This window comes from Zosterops lateralis (genome assembly GCF_965231275.1).
Source record: "Zosterops lateralis genome assembly, chromosome: W".
Classification (NCBI taxonomy): domain Eukaryota; kingdom Metazoa; phylum Chordata; class Aves; order Passeriformes; family Zosteropidae; genus Zosterops; species Zosterops lateralis.
Window position 1 is genome coordinate 13427677 of NC_139801.1, and position 15792 is coordinate 13443468.

At 42.8% G+C, this 15792-nt stretch overlaps 1 protein-coding gene across 1 annotated transcript in view; it reads right to left on the reverse strand.

The window, feature by feature from the left end:
- LOC310922146 (putative ribonuclease ZC3H12B) overlaps window positions 1-9394 on the reverse strand; it is a 43852-nt gene extending 34458 nt beyond the window's left edge. Inside the window, exon 1 of the mRNA XM_083882548.1 lies at window positions 9356-9394. The gene's annotated coding sequence lies outside the window, so the exon portion shown is untranslated. The remainder of the gene's footprint in view (window positions 1-9355) is intronic.
- Window positions 9395-15792: the final 6398 nt, after the last annotated feature.

Sequence of the window (15792 nt, forward strand, 5' to 3'; positions counted from 1 at the left end):
TTACCAAACGGAGCCTGGATAAAAAAGTATTCATAGTAGCTGTAGTTATAGTTGGCATCTGTATAACAACTAGTAAGATAGCTGGTTGTATAAACCGGTAGTGTGGTTAAATATGGAGTAGAGACTAAACAAGATAGAGTCTTGTTAGTCTCCAAAGAAACAGGGGGGAATTATGCTATTTAGATTTTCCCTTTTTTTCTATGTTCTCTATATTCTTCACACATATATTTGTAGCTCTGTAGCCTATTGTATTAGTGACTAGTTTTCCCAGTACTTTTCCATGGCCTTTCCTTAAGCAGAAAGACAAAATTCTGGAGCTCCAAGCCCTGGGAGGTACAAGGCCCCAATGCTATCTTGGTTCTTCCTGGGAAACCAAGGCTGAGAATAACTCTTCGAGATACATTCTCATGGACAAAGTACAACTAGTGCTGAAGGGGGGGCTCCAGAGAAGGGGCTTGACACGGGGTGGGGGGGGGTGGGGGGAATTGCATCACCACTTGTCCTCCTAATTGGTGCTTTTTATCAATTATGCTAATTTCCTAAAACCTATAAAAATGTACTCACCCCTGGGTGGGGTGAGCTTTTGTGGACATCTTTCCATAACTGCCTCTGAAGGCCTTCAAATAAAGATCCCCTTTTATATTACATCCTTACTAAAATTATCTCAAGTTTCATTTACAGGTTGGGAAAAAGGCAGCATTATAGGCAATTATCTCTTGTCCTTAATAAAAAGGCAAAGAGCTGGAGATTAGTAGCATTTTGCCTGTGTGTATGCACACCTTGAACTACTAGATTTTCATACTTATGATTATTTTAAATAGAGGTTACAGGAATACCTTACAATTTACATATGCATATCATAATAACAAATATGTTGATATGTTGCAGCTCAACAGGAATTAATCACTGTCATCAATTTATTTTTGAATGTTAAAATTAATTATTTTCGCTACATAACAAATGTGGTAGCTTAGCATATTTAATTTTCATTTGCTGTGTCAAATGTTGCATGACTGTAGGAAAATAGGACAAAATGGGCTTTTTAGAAAATTTTCCTATTTAAGTTGGCCATTTGGAAATTAAAGTGACTCCAAAATTTGGTGCTTTTAGAAAACTATGATATTCACAATTTGCAGTCACAGTTTAATAGTATTTTATATAGTTTCATTAAGACTGTCCTAAGAGCTTCCATACTTAGCAAACAACACTCATATAAGCATCAAATCAGTGAAGATGTATAGCATAGATATTGATATAGCTTCCATAAAAAGTCCAAAATACATATAAGTGAAGGAAAAGAGGTATATAAAGCTTTAAAAGCAGCTGCTTCTTGATACAAATGTTTGACATTAACAGTGCTTACAATATTGTGCTTGCCGAGGAGTGAGGAATCTTATTTAAAAGGAATACTTTCATTTTAAGATTTTTAAAATGAATACATGTTCAAATAGTCCTTGTACTTTTTAATCTAATAAATTAGATATGGTCTAAATTAAGATCTGAGCACAGATCCACAGCTCATTTGTAATTTAGAGACATGTATAGTAGTATTCACAGAATATGTGCGAAGTCAAGCAGCATTTTTAACAGAAGTGTTAAAATGGTAGATCAGGCTTTTCAGTCCCTTGATAATTAGAGCCATATAAATTACAGCATTTTGATTCAGTTTATTGATTTTTTTTTCTTATCTTACTATGCAATGTTAGTCTCAACACATTCCTGAGAAGTCGCAACACTGTCATTTTGATGAACAGAGAAACCTTAAATTTACACAAATCAAAGGCCTAATATTGTATAGTCTTTTATCAAGTGAAACTCAGTACAATGTCAGGAAAAATATTTTACTTTTTCTACTTATGGCTTCTCTGAAATAAAGCACTAATATACATTAAATCTAAAGTACTAGCTGTTTACACCAGCAGTAAACACCTTGTCCTTACAATTAATATTGAAACAGCATCTGAAAAATAGCCTGCTAGCTATGGTTAGTAATAAAATTTAGAACCTTCCTCTTTTCTGAGTCAATTCAGATAAAGTACTTTAAAAGAAAAACAAATTTGCCATTTCTGTTTCTCCATCTGTCTCTCTCCCTCCCTTAACCATCTTTGGAGAAGAACAATAAGGAATGTGACTTAGCATTCTTCTATTACAGAGGCAAAGGACAAAGGAAGATTTTCAGTGTTGACTCACCAGTTAAGATAAATGTAATTGTTACCACCACCCAACCCTGAAGGGGATGTTCTTCCTTGACAAATGCTGATGGAACACTTGTAACAGTAGGAAAAGTTCAGTTGTGCAGAGCGGGCTGAATTTCAGGAATTCATACACCAGAATATATAGAACTGGAAATTACTTTAGAAATACCACTAGGCTTTACCTTTATGATCTACAGTCTATATTGTAGTTCTTGTCTACACTGAACAGTGATGGAAAAAACCCACCATATGCACACACAAATAAATACAGATAGACGGGTATGCCCATATATACATATATGTGTAAGTTCTAATTCTGTCAGTGTATCACTCAATACATTTCACAGATCAGTTCAGAAAAGTGAAATAGAGCTCTTCCTTCCCAAATGCTGCACTTAAAAGTTTGGTTGTTCTCCTTCCTCACCAAGCTCTAGCCCACTGTTCCTGAAATCCTTTTACCACAGTTGGCTCAGTTTAAGAAAGTTATGAATGCTATTTGAGAACTATGGAAATGCAGGGCACTGCCAATGATGCAAAGTAAGCCCCTGAGTTAGCAGATCCAGCAATTTTCAAACATCGTGAGAATATCATTGAGTGGGTATGAAAAACTAGATTCATGAAATCATGCAATGGACTCTTCACCAAAACACCTAATTAACTAGAACCTACTTGTTCATGGCTCTCCCTAGAGGTATGAAGAAGCTGATGGGCTCATCATGACAGCTGGAAAAGGAATTGGGTGGGATTTTTTTGAGAGAGGAATTTGTTTGTTTCTTAAACACGGATCAAATTTACAGTGCACCTCAAAAAAATAATTGCACCTGTGCAGAGGGGAACAACATTCTGCAACACAAAGGCAAGAAAGAACCATAATGACAAACAAAAATATGTAAGCATTGTCATGCAAGAAAGTAATTGCGCAAGTACTACCCTAAGGACCTAAGTTTCTCACTTTCCTTTTCAACATTGCCAAATGCAAGTTATTGGTGTTTGGCTGGATTATTGAACAAGAATCAGAGAGTGACAGTATCCTTCAGCAATGACAAGACATGGAGCTGAATTAGATTCAACAGCCAGTCCTTACTTCCCAGACTGTGAAAAGTAATGAGGACAACTCTGCCTTTTTTAATGGTCTTTTTATTTCAGGAAAATTAGATTAAATACTGCATTTTTAGTGATCACGACCAAAAAAAAAAAAAAAAAAAATCCAACCCAACAACCTTAAGACGAACATCCCATATTTGCAACTGAGTTGCTACACGTTTCAAATTTAGATTTCTTTTTTTTTTTTTTTTTTTTTTTTGGCTGACCTTGATGAAAACTTCCTCATTCAGCTTAGCAGAAATTGTACCGAGTTACTGTGTTACTATGCTCAACTCCCAATAACAAGCAAGAAACTAAACAGAAAAGCAGAGTACTTTGCTGCATCAGAAATAAGACCTCAAAGAAAGTGCTCAGAACTTCATTTTATATTTCTAACTCTGCTCAAACTGTGGATTTGTACATCACAAACACTAGGTGTTGGCCCTGCAAGATTGACAAGAGTATGACTAAACATTTGTGGCACCTTTTATAAAGGGTTCAGAAATTAACCTTTTAGAAAATGCCAGGAACAGAAAAATATGAACCTACCAACAGACACCAGGGAAATGAGAACAAGCATTTTGATTAGCTATAAGTTGGAGAAATCATGGCAATTTCTGAAAACCCAAAATAAAATATATCAAATACTAGGGTCACAGTAGATTTGGAACATTAAATAAAACAATGTTTTCTTTGCTATGAAAATATGTGATTAATCCCTTGGCCCAAATCTTTTCACCAGATTTTTACCAAATCTAAACTTGCCAAGAAGTCATTTTGTTTTGATCATGACTGCATGATTTAACTCAAACTGCATGACAGAAACAACACCATAGAATAGAAAACTTGTTAGGAAAGTATCCATTTTTACTGCGCTCTTAGCATATTGTGGAGTTTTGTTAAACTGAAAAATTGAAAAATTGTCCTAAAAAACTACAGCAACACCTCAATGATTGAGGTACTTCAAATTTACTTCAGCAAATACTTTCAGTGATCACTGATATATGTATTGGACTATACATAAAAGCAAGCTGTGTCTAGCATATCACATAGAGAACTTGAAATCACTTGTGAAGGAGTCAACAGAGGAAGTTTAGGTTGGATATTAGAAAGAGGTTCTTCCCCCTGAGGGTGGTCGGGGACTGGAACAGGCTTCCAGTGCAGTGGTCATGGTACCAAGCCTCAGAGCTAAAGGAGCCTTCAGACAATGCTCTCATGCACACAGTGGGGTTTTTGGGGTGAAGGGCCAGGAGCTGGACTTTGATGATCCTTGTAGATCCCTTCCAACTCAATATATTCTATAATTCTGTGAACTACAAATCAAGTGTGAACTGAAGAGAAATGAAAAAGTAGTATAAAATTTAAGCACCTTGCCTCAAACTTCATTAATTTTGTCATACTCATAAGTATGAATTCAAAGGGACAGAATGAGCATAGTTGGAATTATAAACAGAGGAAGCAGCATTTTAGCTCTTTCTTAAGTTACATGATTCCTGTTTGGAGTTAACCCAACCTAGAAAGAACAAGTAGTGCTGAGCACAAGGCAAGTATAAAATACAGGCCTTCTGAAGGGAAGAAAATGGAGTATTTCTACTGCATTAGGTATTTAATCATTATTTCCTAAGACAGAAAAAAGGGGAAATAATTATCCAGTAAACACACATTTAAAAACAGGTGTTCTAACAATAATATATTGTACCCTTTTTCCACCAATCTTCCCTTTCTAATAATCTTAAGGAGCTACAGCTAGCATTATTGCTACTCAAAAGGTGTGTTGTCCCTACTAAGGCAACATTTACACTTCAGCTGACAACATTACATAAAATAAAAGCAGACATGTAACTCCTTAAAGCTTATTTGTGGGCAGTTCCTTATAAACCAAGATGATTTATTTGGATCTATGACCAAAGGAATACACTACTTCTCCTAATCCACATTCTGATAGGAGGCCATTTGGTACTACCTACTCTGCAGATATAAATGACTCATTAATGCTCTGTGAAGGGGAAAAAAAAGTTGTGATTGCAGCTAAGTCAAAGACACATCAAGGATGTGATGCTTCTTATCATCTTAACTTACACTAATTCAATTTGTAATTGAATATTTACAACACTACTTTGACAGACTAAACCAAATGTTCCGTTAACCAAAATTCTCATCCAGAAGCAATCTTTAAGAAACCCGAAAAAAAAAAAAAAGTATTCTGTTTTTAAAGACCTCAATATACTGGATGGACTCTCACATGCTATGCCATCCAACAAGAGGCAGGATGGACTCACCTGTTAGGACAGAAGCTTTCTGATAAACTGAAACAATCACTTTAGAAACTACTAAAAAAAAAGTCTGAAGCAGAGAAAGACACCTCATTCAGTAAGCATCAAACAGTACCTTTATGGAAAGCAGCAAGAGGAGCTTGAAGGCATCTTGTGACTTTATATTTTCACTCCAGTTACCTTGCTTTTGCAAAAACAAAGTTGGTACATGGCTAATTAAGTCTGCCTTAAGCATGGTGTTGGACTAAGTGATCTCCTGAAGGAAGCCCAACACAAACTAATTCTTTTATGCTAAGATTCCTTTATTCGTATAATGGCAACACCGCTCATTTCCAAGGTGAAGAAGCCAGAAAGTCATCAAGAAGACAAGAGAAAAAGCCTACTACTCTGCTTTTGAAAATGAAAATGGCTAATCCCTATGCTCCAGCAACTTCATCACTCCCTTTCTAAAGGGATGTCTACCTATGGACAAGACCTGAGGCAGGAAGGCTTTTTGGTGTGATGGATTATTTTGTTTTAAGGGGTGGGGGTTTTGTTTGTATTTTAAATCAGGACAACCTAGAAATCAGAAAAGGGAGAGACTTGGCAAAGAGATGGAAACTAGTATTTGATATTTTTTTAAAAAAGAAAAAGCATCGTGTCAGAGGGGGCAATAGCACGTGGTTTTAATTTGAAGTTGTCAGACTTAGTTTTGACTTTATGTGATTTGGCTGAGGTGTCTGTGGGCTCATTAAAGGAATGCATACTTCTTGTGGATGTCCTCGCTAAACATAAGAGTCTAAACCTTTGGCTTTAACCTAAGGTTGATACTCAGCCCCTGTTACAGCATTCAATTAAAATAGAAGTTGAGTCAGCTAATGAGAACAGATATTAATCTCAATGAGGGTCTCTCTCCAGATAGAATGAATGCAGAAAGGGGGCTCTTAAATTCTGACTGTGTAACAAACAAGCACCTTGGCCTATGCTGGGATTTGTAAAATGCTTTAGTTCTACTGTACAATGATTTCCTAATGAAATTCTAGAAGAGGTCTACAACAAATGACATAAAGCCTAGGTTTTATTTTGACATGGTGAATCAATCTGCTTTCTAGCAAGCCATGTCAAAAATAACCCACAAAAGAAAATTAAATACAATAGCTACCTTTACAAGTCAAAGATACTTAGCTGAAGTGCTTATTTAAATATAGAACATATATATTTGAATCAAAATTGTCAGCTAATGAAGTGTTTTTCTTATTATGGCCAGTCTCATGAATAAATTGGTCACCTCAGAAGAATGAAACTACATCTCAGGAAATGTTATATTGCTTAGCTCTGCACTTCCAAATATGTTTTCTAACTCTGAAATATATCTAATGCAATACTACATATCATGGCACCAGACAGCCTGGATCTGTAAAGGTGGTAATGGTATTCTTATTTCCAGATGAATTATCTGTGATACCGTGAATTTATAATATAAAATATAGCTTTTCAACAAAAAGGGACAGTCCACAGGAAACTAAAAACACCCCACATTAACAGATGGTAAAGCATTTTAAAAATACTAGTATTATTGCTCAAACAAGTTTTTAATTTACAGTGTATAAAAAATAGCCTTTTACAATAAAATTACAAAAAAATGATATATATTTAAAAGTATATAGTTGTCTAGCCATAAAAATATGGCTCTTCAAAGCCCTTTATTGTCTAACAGATTCCATTATGCAAACGAGGACAGCATTCTCAGGTATGTGTAGCATTACAGCCATTTGGGTTTTTTAATGTTTTTTTTTCGCATCATGAGATGGACAAATCAATATATCAAACTAATTTCCAATGTGGCAACACCTGGGAACTTCTTCCAAATTTATAAATTGCTTTTCTTCATCTTTCTAAACCCTGCTTTCATAACTGAACTTAGATGCTGCCTTCCTTATTCCCAAAAGCCCTAGCGCTTCTGCTCTTGATTCAAACAGTAAAAAAGTGCAAATGATAGAAGCAATTTGTTTTACTTTGGTTATTCACAGATTTATAGTAGAATTATAAGTGTTCAACAAAATAACATTTCAGTTGCAAACTGTAAAGTGGCTAGGAAAGTCAAAACCAGCAGATGTCTACAATGGAATAATTTTCATTGGAAAAGGCTTCCAGAAAGACCAAAGAACAGAAAGCCAGAACTTACCTAATTTACAACTAGTTCATCAGCATATAAAGTGTCACTGGTATCCATTCATCCATCTTAACCCTTTTTCTTGTCATTCTTTCCAAATAGTGAGTTTGAGTTAGGTTTAGATTTAGCAGTTACATTTTCTTTTTTTAATATACTTTTTATTGAGACCATTCAAATGAAGTTGACTTAAGAAACTTTATGGATTGCTTCTATTAAAACTTGCTAAACATCAGATTATTTTAGAAAGCAAACAGATCCAGAAAATGACAACAGTGACAGGATTGATATACAGAAAACATGTGACATTGAAGAAGAAAAGACATATTCCAAAGGCAGCTCAATTACTCTATATTTGAAGATGACCTTGAAATTCCCACTAACCCATTTTTCCATTAAGAAGCAAAACTAATTTTATCAGTGGCACTAGCCAAATTTGTGAAATATACCTTCCAGTCCTATATACCATAGTTCAGTTATAACATCTGGCAAGCAAAAGATATATCTTACTAACAAAGGATCCCTCCTATACAAAAAAGACTACTTGACAGGCTCTTCCATTTCAATAAACAAACATACCAAGCATAAGAATGCTGCATATTCCCAAGCACTCAGAACTACTGATATGCATAACGGAAGTTCATAAATGACCAGCATTTTTATATGCCTCCTATTCTTACTTCTCATTTATAGCAACACATGCTAATCACTGAAACACATTGCAAGATTATAACAAAAAAAAAAGTAAAACTATATCAGATGTATCTCAGTAAACCCAAATAATTTAGATTCACATTTATCAGAAGACACAATATAGCTTTTGCTTCAATTTTACTGTTTTGCTAGCTTGTGAAGTAAACGCCTGTTGTGAAATATAATTTCTGAATGATTTAATGACAATTAGAAAAGCAGACAGCTATGAAAAATAACATTTTCAAATGAACTGATTAAAAAAGTATCTCAAACCTCAAGCATACTGAATGAGTGAACAGTTCCTTATTCACAGTTGCATTATAAAGCAAAATGGAAGGATGCAAGTTGCAATCATCAGGTATCCTTTACAAAATTTCCTTATTTCACCACCTTTCTTCGTTAATACAAGTTTTTTGCATTTTTTTTTGTTCAGACACTGAACACCTTAAATAGCGTGCTAACGCAGCCTTTACAATCTCTCCTTGGAGCTTTAAATTACTAAACGACGCCAGGAGAATTTCCCGGCTCCGTACCCCACTGCCCAGGCCGTTTCACCTGCCCTGCCACAACAGCCCGCAGGCTCTGAGCACGCTCCCGCAGGCTGTGCGAGGACGCTGCAATGGGTCCCCGCAAAGGCCTCGTGTCCCCGCACCCAGTATGCGGCTACTGCGGGACAGGCGGCAGCAACCAAGGGCAGCGACCCTGCAGCGGGGAAGGACGCGCCAGACCGGGCGGCCGCCGCTCCCAGTGCGCGAAAGGCGGCAGGGGCACCCCCGGGCAGCGGCGATCCAAGGCCGCGCCACGGCTGCGGCCGGGCGCGAACCGCGCCCGACGAGCGGCAGGGGGCGCCCCGCAGCCTCGATCCCCCCGTCGCGCGGACCCCGGGGGAGTGCTCCGCCGGGCTCTGCCGCTCCCCCGCTCCGAGCCGCCCTCGGCACCCCCGCCCCCGGCTGGGGCCTCACCCGCTGCTGTCGCTACGGACACCCTCCGCGGCTCCCTGCGGGATCTGGCGGCGAAGACGTGAGGGACGGCGGGGCTCGGAGCGGCCGCGGCACGGGCCCCACTCCGGCCGCTCCCGCCGCATGGAGGGGGAAGGGCTGGCCGGAGCAAGGGGAGATGAGGGGGCGTGGAGGAGCAGAGCCAGGACGGGACGGGATGGGGGAAGTGCGGACGCGGAGTTCAGCGCCGACGAGAGTGTGGGGGCCGCTGCCGCCTCCTCATTGCAGCCCGCACCACACCGGGCCCGCGCCGCCGCCCGGCCGCCGTCGCCCGGCAACGCGAGCGCCCCCGCTACTGCAGGCACGCAGCTCCGCGCGGCGCCCAGCGCGCTCCCGGTGCCAGCGCACGCGCAGCCTGCACGCGGCAGCGCGCGTCGGCCCTCCCGACGCCAGGGGGCGCTGCAGGCAGGGACGGGAACTGCGAACGGGGACGGGGGGCGGGCACCATCGCTTGACTGCCGGAGAGTACCGAACCGCAGGAGCGAGCCACGAGGTGGCTGTATAGTCGGGATCCGGAAGAGAATGGGAAAAGTGAGACAGTTTCCCTTGGCGTTGTCCCCTACGGACATCCGATCCCCTTGCTGAAATAGGAGGAGGAGGCTTAGGGAGGGCAGATGGGCGCCAGGCAGTTTATAAAAATACACTGTTTTCCCAGTTTTGCAGGTCATGGAGTTGGACGATGAAATAAAGGACATGACCAAATGCAGGAATATTTAGGCATACCTTTGGAATGGGCCAAGATTAACATATCCAGGGACTTAAACTTTTAGCTAGGTAGGATGCTCTGGCACAGGATTAATAAAATTTACAAGTACTTTAGGCTTTGCTTAAAACATTGATATTTAAGGACTAGATGCTTTGAAGATCTCAGGGCTAGCATGTAATTGCTTCCTATCAGTTTCAGTGTTGCTGTACCTTCAGCTTCCCAAAGCATTCTGAAACCAATACCAGCTTTCCCTTAACATGAAATGGCCAATTGTCCTGGTTTAGGTTGAATTAAGGGAGAACCTCCAAAGGAATCCCCTAATAACAAAACCTCTACCACCCCTCCCCCAGCCCTGGGTTTGGGAAGGAATTTCTCGAACAAAGTGGAAAAAACCAGTTTATTAACAAATGAATAAACACCCCCCGACACAAGGGAAAGAGCTTCTTTTGCGGGCCCTGGAGATCCTCGGACTTCTCTGGTCAGGTCAGGTCCAGTCCAGTCCGGTCCGGTCCAAAATCTTAAAAGGGTGGGGGGGGGGGGGGGAAGAAGGGAAAGAAAGGGAAAGAAGAAAAAAAAAACAAACAATGTAAACAGCGAAAATGAGCAGCGTAAAGGAGAGAGAGAGCGGCAAGCGAAGCACAGCGAGGCTAGCCCAGAGCAGAAGCAGAGCGAATGCCAGCAGAGCCAAGAAAAGGGGGGGCAGACAGTGCCCGCCCAGCCAACAGGAAAACAAGGACAGCTGTTAGACATAACAAGGTAGTCCACGATATGGGATAGGAAGCACTGTCAACCCAGGACATTCCACCCCTTATCCCATACGTGGACACACAATAAAAAACTTCCATCTCACTTACTCAGACCTTCGACACTTACACATTTCCATTCGTCTTACTTGCTCAGACCTTTGACACTTATACGTTTCCTTCTGTTTCATATGTGAGTGATCTAATGCACAGACAATGGTAGTAACATTCAGCACATATGAGTTTCACCCCACATTCAGATCTCCCTGAGGTACACATCGTGTTGTTCCATCTTTCTGCATTATCCACCATGTATAACCCGGTCCTTGAGCAGAGACAATTCCACGGATGGGTTTGCCTGTACTCGAGGCAGGGTTGATCCATACTGTCTTTCCCAACAAACCTCTAACATGGGCCACTGGGACTCTATCTCCATCTACTATATTAAGGAGCTGGGACTGAGCAGGACCCGCTCGGTTGGTGGAACCTCGGATGTTAACTAGCCAGGTGGCCTTTGCTAAATGCTGCTCCCAGTTTTTTAAGGAACCCCCATCCAATGCTTTCAGGGTGGTTTTTAACAACCCATTGTACCTCTCCACTTTACCTGTAGCTGGTGCGTGGTAGGGGATATGGTACACCCATTCAATGCCATGTTCCCTCGCCCAGGTTTTAATAAGATTATTTTTAAAATGAGTCCCATTGTCTGACTCAATTCTCTCGGGAGTACCGTGCCTCCAAAGGACCTGCTTTTCAAGGCCCAGGATAGTATTGCGGGCTGTAGCATGAGACACAGGGTAGGTTTCCAACCATCCCGTGGTGGCTTCTACCATGGTCAGCACATGGCGCTTGCCTTGGCGGGTTTGAGGCAGTGTGATGTAATCAATCTGCCAGGCCTCCCCATACTTGTACTTAGACCACCGCCCTCCATACCAGAGGGGCTTCATCCGCTTGGCTTGTTTAATGGCAGCGCACGTCTCACAGTCATGGATAACCTGAGAAATGCTGTCCATGGTTAGATCCACCCCTCGGTCTCGTGCCCACTTATAGGTGGCATCTCTACCTTGGTGACCTGAGGCATCATGGGCCCATCGTGCTAGGAACAACTCTCCCTTGTGCTCCCAGTCAAGGTCTATCTTCAACTCCCCTATTTTTGCAGCTTGATCTACCTGCTGATTGTTCTGCTGCTCCTCATTAGCTTTACTTCTGGGGACATGGGCATCTACATGGCGAATCTTCACAGGTAGTTTCTCTAACCGGGCCGCAATATCCTTTCTCTCTTCAGCAGCCCAAATTGGTTTTCCTCTACGCTGCCAGTTCGCCTCTTTCCATTTCTTCAGCCATCCCCACAGAGCGTTGGCTACCATCCAAGAATCAGTATACAGATAGAGCCTTGGCCATTTCTCTCTCTCTGCAATATCTAGGGCCAGTTGAATGGCTTTGAGTTCAGAAAATTGACTGGATCCACCCTCTCCTTCAGTGGCCTCTGTGACCTGTCGTGTGGGGCTCCAGACAGCTGCTTTCCACCTCCGACTCATCCCTATGACGCGGCAGGAACCGTCGGTGAATAAAGCATAACGTGCTTCCTCTGCCGGCAGTTGGTTGTATGGCGGAGCTTCCTCAACCCGGGTCACTGGTTCTTGTTCTTCATCTGCAACACTGAAACTTTCACCTTCGGGCCAGTTCGTAATTACTTCCAAAATTCCAGCGTGATTCAGTTTCCCAACTCAGGCGCGTTGTGTAATGAGGGCAATCCACTTGCTCCAGGTAGCACTGGTGGCATGGTGGGTGGAGGGAACCTTTCCTCTAAACATCCACCCTAGCACCGGTAGTCGGGGTGCCAGGAGGAGTGGTGCTTCCGTACCGATCACCTCTGAAGCAGCTTGGATTCCCTCGTAGGCGGCCAAGATTTCCTTTTCCGTTGGGGTGTAGTTATCTTCAGACCCCCTGTAGCTCCGACTCCAAAATCCCAGTGGTCGGCCTTGGGTCTCACCAGGTACCTTTTGCCAAAGGCTCCAGGACAGACCATGACTCCCAGCTGCAGAGTAGAGCACATTCTTCACATCTGGTCCCATCCTGACTGGGCCGAGGGCTACAGCATGAGCAATCTCCTGCTTGATCTGGGTGAAAGCTTGTTGCTGCTCAGGGCCCCAATAGAAATCGTTCTTCTTGCGGGTAACCAGATAAAGGGGGCTCACAATCTGACTGTATTCCGGAATGTGCATCCTCCAGAAACCTATGACACCTAAGAAAGCTTGTGTTTCCTTCTTATCAGTTGGGGGGGACATAGCTGTGATTTTGTTAATAACATCCGTAGGAATCTGACGCTGTCCATCTTGCCACTTCACTCCTAGGAACTGGATCTCCCGAGCAGGTCCCTTAACTTTACTTTTTTTAACAGCAAAGCCGGCTTCCAGGAGAATTTGGATGATTTTCTCTCCTTTTTTGAACACTTCTGCTGCTGTGTTTCCCCACACAATGATATCATCAATATATTGTAGATGTTCTGGAGCCTTATCCTTTTCTAGTGTGGCCTGGATCAGCCCATGGCAGATGGTGGGGCTGTGTTTCCACCCCTGGGGCAGTCTGTTCCAGGTGTACTGCACTCCCCTCCATGTAAAGGCAAACTGAGGCCGGCATTCTGCTGCCAGAGGAATAGAGAAAAATGCGTTTGTGATGTTGATAGTGGCGTACCACTTTGCTGCCTTGGACTCCAGCTCGTACTGTAGTTCCAGCATGTCTGGTACGGCTGCACTCAGAGGTGGAGTCACTTCATTCAAGGCACGATAATCCACAGTCAATCTCCATTCTCCGTCAGATTTCTGCACCGGCCAGATGGGACTGTTGAAGGGTGAGTGGGTTTTGCTGACCACCCCTTGGCTCTCCAGCTCTCGAATCATCTTATGGATGGGGATCACAGCATCTCGAGTGGTTCTATATTGCCGCCGATGCACTATTGAAGTGGCAATTGGTACTATTTGTTCTTCTCCCTTCAAAAGTCCTACTGTGATCGGGTTCTCGGACAGTCCAGGCAAGGTGTTCAATTGTCGAATACTTTCTGCCATCACAGTTGCTACTCCGAAGGCCCACCTGAACCCTTCCGGGTCTTTAAAATACCCACTCCGGAGGTAATCTATGCCCAAGATGCATGGGGCCTCTGGGCCAGTCGCAATAGGGTGTTTCTTCCACTCATTCTTAGTCAGGCTCACATCTGCCTCCACCAACGTATAGTCCTGTGATCCCCCGGTCACACCAGCAATAGAAACAGATTCTGCCCCTACATATCTCGATGAGATCAATGTACACTGCGAGCCAGTGTCAACCAAAGCCTTATAGTCTTGTGGCTTCAGTGTGCCAGGCCAACGAACCCACACAGTCCAAAACACACGATTTTCCCTAACCTCTACCTGGCTAGAGGCAGGGAGCTTCTAAGCATGATTATCCTTCTTTCCTGGAGTATATGTCTTAGAGGTTCCTTCAAGGGGATCGGACATGTCATCATCGACATCATACTTGACATCCTGGCTGCGAACAACTGGAGCTGCTCTCTGTTTATTGAGACTTCCTCTTTGAATCCTACCTTCCTTCAAATTACGTACCCGTTGTGCCAGAGCAGCAGTGGGCTTTCCATCCCATCTCCTCATGTTCTCTCCAGATTCATGCAGGAAGAACCACAACTCAGCTCGTGGGGTGTACCTTCTCTCCCCATCAAAGGAGCGCCTGCGTTGGATACCAGGGCCTCTAATTTGCACAGCCGAGATTTGGAGGAAGTCCTCCTTAATCTCTTCCCGGAGTTTCCTATGATTCTCCTCTATTTTGTCCTCTAATTTCTGCAGTCGTGTTTCCACAGCTGCAATTCTGGCATGAGTTGGGCCATGTACAGCGTCAGCATATGCTCGAAGCTTTTTCGCCATATCGAGCACAGTCTCATCTGTCTCCTCTCGCTTCATTATTGCTAGAGCAGAGGCGTATTCAGATGGCCCAAGTCGCACAAGTTTCCTCCACATTACAGGTGTACACGCTACCAGGTCTGGATTCCTAGTTGTTATATCATCTGAAAAGATAAGCTCTGCTACCGCCATCTCTCTCAGACGTTGGATCCCCTGTTCTATGGTCCTCCACTGTGTCTGCTGCAAATAGAGGTCATCTGCACACAGGTATCTTTGTGCTACACCGTCCAGAATCCGTTCCCAGAGGCTGTGAGGACTAGCCTCCCTCATCATGCCCTGATCAATAACAGGGTCAAGCGACAGAGATCTCAAATGCCTCTCTTCAGTGCCATCCAGAACTGTAGCCTCCCCTGCAACATCCCAGAGGCGGACTAACCAACTTATTATAGATTCATCAGGTTGTCGCCTGTAATCCTTTCTCAGACCTCGAAGGTCCTTTCGGGAAAAGGAATCAATATTGGCTCCAGAACCTACACCCCTCGATGTGGTTTCTGATTTTGGTGAAGGTCCTTCTCCTGGATTATCATCATCATCCTCCACCTTGCGATCAGTCTTAGTTGTACACTTTCCGCCTCTTCTATTAGCAGCAACAGCCCTTGGTTGAGCCCTACTGTCTGATTCAGCTACTGGCCTGGGGCCTGGGATATTAGCTGCAGCCTGAGTGATTGGGATAGTAACTAGTTTATCTCCCTGTTCCCTGTCTTCTGTCTGCTGCCCTTCAGTATCTAAGAGAGTACGATAAACATATGCCAGGGCCCAGCTCACTGTAATAATCCTTTTCTCCTTGGTATTACCCTGGCACTTCTCTTTCAAATACTTTGCCACCTCAGCTGGGTTCTGAATTTGTTCACATGGAAAGTTCCAGACTATAGGATCAGAGAACTCCTTTAAAATTTGGCCCATATCTTCCCATTTCCCACTCCACTCAAGATTTCTCCTACTTGGCCTTGCCCCTAAATCAGAAGTCTCATTAGCCCCTTTGGAAATCTCAGCTTTCATTTTATA